Genomic DNA, 7,921 nt, shown 5'->3' with positions numbered 1-7,921 from the left:
GTGATAAAAATCCCCGGAGGGTTCAAATAATTGGCACGAAGCCCAAATATGGCAATCAGCCCAAATCATGATGATAACAAATAAGTTTCAGTCAATACGCGGTAAAATTATCAATCGGGACGGACCAAGTCACAATCCCCAGTAGTAAAAGACCTCACGCTCATCACACATGCGCGTGTCTCACCTCAATATAGCACTACGATGTGCAATCCGGGGTTTCAAACCCTCATAACATCATTTACAACCATTACTCACCTCGAACCGGCTAATTCTCTAGCTCGCGACGCCTTTGCCCCTCGAATTGGTCTCCACGCGCGTCGAATATATCCAAAATCAGAACGAATATGTCACAATATGCTAAGAGAACAAAGCCCAAGCGAAAACAATCGAATTACCACAAAATTCCAGAAATTGGTCAAACCTGACCCCGGACCCATATCTCGAAATTTGACAAAATTCACAAAACTAGAATCCTTATACTCTCACGAGTCTATCCATACGAAAATTATCCAATTCCAATATCATTTGGTCCTTCAAATCATCATTTTATATTTTTGAAAGATTTCACAATTTTCTTCCCAAATTCCATCCCAAATCACGAATTAAATGATGAATTCAATGATTTGAGTTAGAATCACTTACCCCGATGAATTTCTTGAAAAACCTTCGAAAAATCTCAAAAATCCGAGCTCTCTAGGTCAAAATATCAAATAAAACCCAAAACCTCGTATTTATAGAGTACCCCACAGATTTCCACCTCCGCAGGCCATACAAAAAAAGCGACCGCGGTCCGCACAAAACCAGTGCGGTCCGCACAAAAACGACCGCGGCCGCACAAGCTTTCCTCTGCAATGACAGACTTTAGTATTTTGACCATAACCTTTGCTACAGATGTCCAAATTACGATATCTTTATTTTTCTTGAAACTAGACACGAAGGGCTACAACTATAGTTTTTGAATCATCTCAAAATTCCTTGTATATCAAAAGATATGAGCTTCCGAAGTAGGACCAACAGAATGTTCTTCACCGCGGCCGCACACCATTTTGTGCGTTCCGCACAACACCTACCACGGCTGCACTTCATTTTGTGCGGTCCGAACAGCACATACCGCGGCCACACTTCTTTTTGTGTGGACCGTGGGTGAGTTCCAAGGCTTGCAACCCTTCTCGACCTGCTACAGCTATGATTTTCGGCCTAAAATATCCCGGAACCTCCCCGGAACTCTCGGAACTTCAAACCAATTGTACCAACATATCCCATGACATCGTTCAAACTTTTTCAAAACTTCGGAACGCTCACAACAACATCAATCACCAATTTAACATAGGATTCAAGCCTAAGAACTCCAAGAACTTTTAAATTATGCTTTCGATCAAAAAGTCTATCAAATCTCGTCCGAATGACCTAATATTTTGCACACACATCCCAAATGACACAACGAAGCTACTGTCACTCTCAGAATTCCATTCAAACCCCTATATCAAAATCTCGCCTATCAACCGGAACTGCCAAAATATCAACTTCGCCAATTTAAGCCTAAATCTTCTCTACAACTCTAAAACCCATTCCAATCGCGCTCCTAAGTCACAAATCACCTCCCGAAGCTAACTGAACCATCAGAACTCACTTCCGAGCCTTCTAACACATAAGTAAATATCCGGTTGACTTTTCCAACTTAAGCCTTCTTAAAAGAGACTAAGTGTCTCATTTCTTACCAAATCCTCTCCGAACTCGAACTGATCAACCGATCACATAAAACACGGATAACGAAGAGTAAAGAAGCTAAAATAGGGGAACATGGAGCGGTAACTCATGAGACGATTGGCCAGGTCGTCTCATCCTCCCCAACTTAAACAAACGTTCGTCCTCGAACGAGTCAAGAAACATACCTGAAGCCTCAAACATGTGAGGATATCTGCTCCGTATCTCCCGCTCGGTCTCCTTGGTAGCCTCCTCAACGGGCCGACCTCTCCACTGCACTTTCACCGAAGCTATATCCTTTGACCTCAACTTTCGAACCTGATGACCTAAAATTGCTAATGGCTCCACATCATAGGTCAAATCATCATCCAACTGAACCGTATTGAAGTCCAAAACATGAGACGAATCCCCAATAGACTTTCGGAGCATAGAAACATGAAATACATGATGCACAATCGACAGGTTGGGCGGCAAAGCAAGCTCATAAGCCACCTCCCAAATCCTCAAAAGCACCTCAAAAGGCCCAATGAACCGCAGACTCAACTTTCCTTTCTTCCCAAATCTCATAACACCCTTTATGGGCGAAACCTTCAGCAAGACCTTCTCACCAACCATGTAGGACACGTTTCGAACCTTCCGGTCCGCATAACTCTTCTGTCGCGACTGCGCTGTATGAAGCCTTTCCTGAATCACCTTCACCTTATCTAAGGCATCCTAAACCACATCTGTCCCCAATAGCGTAGCCTCGTCGGGCTCGAACCAACCAACTGGAGATCTACACCGCCTCCCATACAAAGCCTCATATGGAGCCATGTGAATACTCGACTGGTAGTTGTTGTTGTAAGCAAATTCTGCAAGTAGTAGAAACTTATCCCATGAACCTCCGAAATCAATAACACAAGCACGCAACATGTCTTCTAATATCTGAATAATACACTCGGACTGCCCGTCCGTCTGAGGGTGAAAATCTGTGCTCAACGCCACCTGAGTACCCAACTCTCGCTAAACAGACTTCCAAAATTGGGAAGTAAACTGAGAACCCCGATCTGAAATGATAGAAACCGGAACACCATGCAGCCAAAAAATCTCTCGGATATATAACTCTGCTAACCGCTCTGAAGAATAGGTAGTACAAATAGGAATGAAGTGCGCGGACTTAGTCAGCCGATCCACAATCACCCAAATAATATCAAACTTCTTCAAAGTCCGTGGGAGTCCAACAACAAAGTCCATAGTGATCCTCTCCCACTTCCACTTAGGAATAACCATCTGCTGAAGTAAGCCACCCGGTCTCTGATGCTCATTTCACTTGTTGACAATTGAGACACCGAGCTACAAATCCCACAATATCCTTTTTCATTCTTCTCCACCAATAGTGTTGCCTCAAATCCTAGTACATCTTCGCGGCACCCGGATGAATAGAATACCGCGAGCTATGGGCCTCCTCCAGAATTAACTCTCTCAGCCCATCCACATTGGGCACACAAATCCGGCCCTGTATCCTCAACACCCCATCATCATCGATGGTCACATCTCTGGCATCATCATGCTGAGCTCTGCCCTTAAGGACAAGCAAATGCGGGTCATCATACTGGCGCTCTTTGATGCGATCAAATAAGGAAGACCGAGAAACCACGCAAGCCAACACCCGACTGGGCTCCGAAATATCCAACCTTACGAACCGATTGGCCAAGGCCTGAACATCAATTGCAATGGGTCTCTCCCTAACTGGAATATATGCCAAACTCCCCATACTCACTGCCTTTCGGCTTAATGCCAAACTCCCCAAACTCCCCAATATTGGCCTTTTCCGAATGGTACAATATAGTGATATCATAATCCTTAAGCAACTCCAACCATCTCCGCTTCCTCAAATTAAGATCATTTTGTTTGAACAAATGCTGAAGATTGCGATGATCAGTGAACACCTCACAAGATACGTCATACAAGTAATGCCTCCAAATTTTCAATGCATGAACTATGGCAGCCAACTCCAAATCATGAATGGGGAAGTTCTTCTCATGGGGATTCAACTGACGAGAAGCATACGCATAACTCTACCCTCCTGCATCAATACACAACCAATCCAACCTCTCAAAGCATCATAATACACGGTATATGAACCTAAAGCTGATGGCAAGACCAATACTGGAGTTATGGTCAAAGCCGTCTTGAGCTTCTGAAAGCTCTCCTCACACTCGTCCGACCACAAGAATGAAACACCCTTCTGAGTCAATTTGGTTAAGGGCGATGCGATAGATGAGAATCCCTAAATAAACCGGCGATAATAGCCTGCCAACCAAAGAAAGCTACGAATCTCTGTGGCTGAGGATGATCTAGACCAACTTTGAACCACCTCAATCTTCTTTGGATCAACCTGAATACCCTCGTTGGACACCACGTGCCCCAAGAAAGCCACTGAACTGAGCCAACACTCACATTTGGAGAATTTTGCATAAAGCTTCTCCTCCCTCAATCTCTGCAATACAACTTGTAAATGCTCTGCGTGCTCCTCCTGACTACGCGAGTACACTAGAATATCATCAATGAATACTATAACGAACGAATCAGGATAAGACCGGAACACACTGTTCATCAAATGCATGAATGCTGTTGGGGCATTGGTTAGCCCGAAAGACATCACAAAGAACTCATAATGACCATATCTGGTCTTGAAAGTAGTCTTAAGAATATCTGACTCCCTGATCTTCAACTGGTGATAGACCGAATGGAGATCAATCTTGAAGAACACTCTCGCTCCCTGAAGCTGGTCAAATAAATCATCAAATCAAGGCAAGGGATACTTGTTCTTAACTTTACCTTGTTCAATTTCCTATAATCGATGCACATTCTCATTGTGCCATCCCTCTTCTTCACAAACAAAACCGGCGCACCCCAAGGTGACACACTAGGCCGAATGAACCCCTTATCTAGGAGTTCTTGAAGCTGTTCCTTTAATTTTTTCAACTCCACTGGTACGATACGGCGGAATAGAAATGGGCTGAGTTCCCGGCACCAGGTCAATACCAAAATCAATATCCCTGTCTGGTGGCATGCCCGACAGGTCTGCAGGAAAAACATCGGGAAAATCCCTCACAACTGGGACATAATCAATACTAGGAGTCTCAGCTCCAACATCCCTCACAAATGCTAGATATGAAAGGCAACCTTTCCCAACCATACGATGGGTCTTCAAGAAAGAGATCACTCTACTAGGAACACAATCGATCACACCACGCCACTCGATCCGCGGTACACCCGGCATAGCCAAAGTAACGGTCTTAGCATGACAGTCTAGAATAGCACGATACGGAGATAACCAATCCATGCCCAAAATGACATCGAAATCCACCATGCTCAATAGTAATAGATCCACTCGGGTCTCCAGACCCCCAATAGTCACCACACATGACCGGTACACACGGTCTACAACAACAGTATCACCCACCGGGGTAGATACATGAATAGGTAAAGCAAGAAACTCATGGGGCGTACCCAAATAACGAGCAAAATATGATGACACATAAGAAAAGGTGGAACTGGGATCAAATAATACAGAGACATCTCTATGGCAGATTGAAACAATACCTGTAATGACAACGTCTGAAGCAATGGTGTCTGGCCTACCTGGAAGTGCATAGAAACGAGCCTGACCGCCCCCTGATCGACCTCCCCCTCTGGGGCGACCCCTGGATGCCTGACCTCTACCCCTAGCTGGCTGGGCGGGTGGTGAAGTAATTGGAGCAGAAGTCGAGAGCTGACCCCTCTGCTGGGATGAACTAGCAACACGACGAGGACACTGCCTCCACACATGCCCAAACTCTCCACACTCAAAGCAACTCCCAGGTGCTGGAGAAGGGGACCGAAGGGAACCCCTCGCACCGAAGTGACTAGCTGACGCACTCGGCATAGAAGAACCCTGAGCTGAGAGGGCACGAGATAAACTCTGAGCTGGGAGGATACTAAGTGATGACTGGCCCTGCGGAGTACCGTGATAACCATGATCCGAAGATGCCCCGTGATAACCTGGGCGGGCTGATTGAGCATGCCTGAAAGAACGACCTCTACCATGCTGGAACTGGCCCCTCGAAGGAGCACCACTGTAACTGCCAGATCCTAGAGGCCTCTTGGCCCCCCTCTCCTCTCGATCCTGACGGCGAACCGTCTCAATCTCGCGAGCGATATCAACCACCTCCTCGAACGTAGTACCCAACACTCTCTCTAGTCATCAGAATACGGAGATGGTAGTTAAGGCCATCAACAGATCTCTCCTGATCCTCTCACGATCTGTCGGAACCATCCAGACGACATGACGAGTCAACTCAGAAAACCTCAACTCATACTGTGACATAGTCATATCCCCATGTCTCAACCACTCAAACTGTCTACGCATCTCCTCTCTACGAGACTGCGGCACATACTTCTCCAGGAAGAGAACGAAGAACTCATGCCAAGTAAGGGGCGCTGCTCCAACCGGCCTACGCCTCTCATACGCCTCCCACCAAGTGAAGGCAACCCCAAAAAACTAAAAGGTAGTAAATGCCACACCACTAGACTCAAGAATCCCTGCTATATGGAGCATCCGCTAGCACTTATCCAAGAATACCTAGGCATCTTCTCCCTTTGCTCCGCTAAATGTCAGAGGATGGAGTCTACCAAACCTCTCAAGACGACGCTGCTCATCATCCGGCATAACTGGCACAACAAACTTATGAGATGGTGCAACCGACTGGGCTGGAGGTGCCCCCAGCGTTTGAAGTCCCTGCACTACCTGCTCAGGTGTGCGAGCAGCGGGGGTCTGATTGCCTCCCCCGGCCTTTGAAGTAGCTGCTACTGTAGTGAATTAAACTGCCTGAGCCAGGAGAGTACTTACTGATAAGATCTGTGCCAAGGCCTCCTGAAGACCCGGAATCACGATGGGCACAACTGGTGCCTGAATTGGTGCTACTGGAGCATCCATAGCTGGAGCCTGATCCGGAGCTAGGGCAGCTGGTGGATCTACAGGTGATGTCCTCGCTGCTCTGCCTCTACCGCGACTACGACCGCGTACACAGCCTCTGGTAGTCTCAACTGGTGGCAATGGTGGTCGTCCACCTCGTCCGTTAGCTCGCGTCCTCATCATTTGTGAGAGAATGGAATAACAAAAGTTTAGTACTTGGACCAACAAGTTCGCACGACAAGAATTTCAAGAATGTGAAGTTTTTCCTAAAGGTTCTGCAGCCTCTCGAGGATAAATATAGATGTCTCCGTACCGATTCGCGAGATTCTACTAAACCTGCTCATGACTCGTGAGACCTAAGTAACCTAAGCTCTGATACCAACTTGTCACGACCCAATTCCCCGAACCCGATCGTGATGGCGCCTCTCGTGAAGACAAGGCCGGCCAGACCAAAACAGACCACCTCTTTTAAACAGTTAAATACCATAAGTAGTTCTAAAACATGATATAATAACCATAATTTGCGGAATTAACGATAACAACAATAGAAACTATCCCGACACAGCCCAAACCGGGGTATCACAAGTCATGAGCAACTAATAGTTCCGGATACCAGTCTACTAGATATGAAATCCGTTACAAGAGTTCAAGAACATGAAAATAGTAAGATAAGGGAGGCACGGGGGTTGCGGATGCCAACAACTACCTCGTGATCTCCGAAAACACTACTTGGACTGGGAGGATCAATACTTAGGAGCGGGCTCAGCGATGCCAGAATCTGCACGCACGGTGCAGAGAGTAATGTGAGTACTCCGACTCAGTGAGTAATAATCATAAATAATGATTAAAAGCAAGAAAACACGTAAAGACACAAAGCAATTGGATAAAATCACTTAAGGCAGTAAATTCATGAAGAAATCAAATGAAATTCCTTTAAACCACGTAAAACAGGTAATTTAGCAGGTGAATAACAAGTAGAAATCCGCCCCTCGGGCACAATAACAATCACTCAGAATAGTATCAGCCCCTCGGGCTCACTCTCGGTACAATATCAGCCCCTCAGGCTCACTCTTAGTACAGTATCAGCCCCTCGAGCTCACTCTCAAATCATGATGGGTACCCGCGCTCACTGTGGGGGTGCAGACTCCGTAGGGGCGCCTTACGGACCAAGCGCAATATCAAGCCATCTCGTGGCAATAAAAAGTATCTCAGGCCCTCGGGCTCATATCACTCAACATATCCTCACATATGACCCTCGACCTCACTTAGTCCGAAAAT

The sequence above is a fragment of the Nicotiana tabacum genome, chromosome 18 (genome assembly GCF_000715075.1).
Source record: "Nicotiana tabacum cultivar K326 chromosome 18, ASM71507v2, whole genome shotgun sequence".
NCBI classification, from domain to species: domain Eukaryota; kingdom Viridiplantae; phylum Streptophyta; class Magnoliopsida; order Solanales; family Solanaceae; genus Nicotiana; species Nicotiana tabacum.
The sequence above is the reverse complement of the archived record's forward strand: the minus strand, read 5'-3'. Positions refer to the sequence as shown.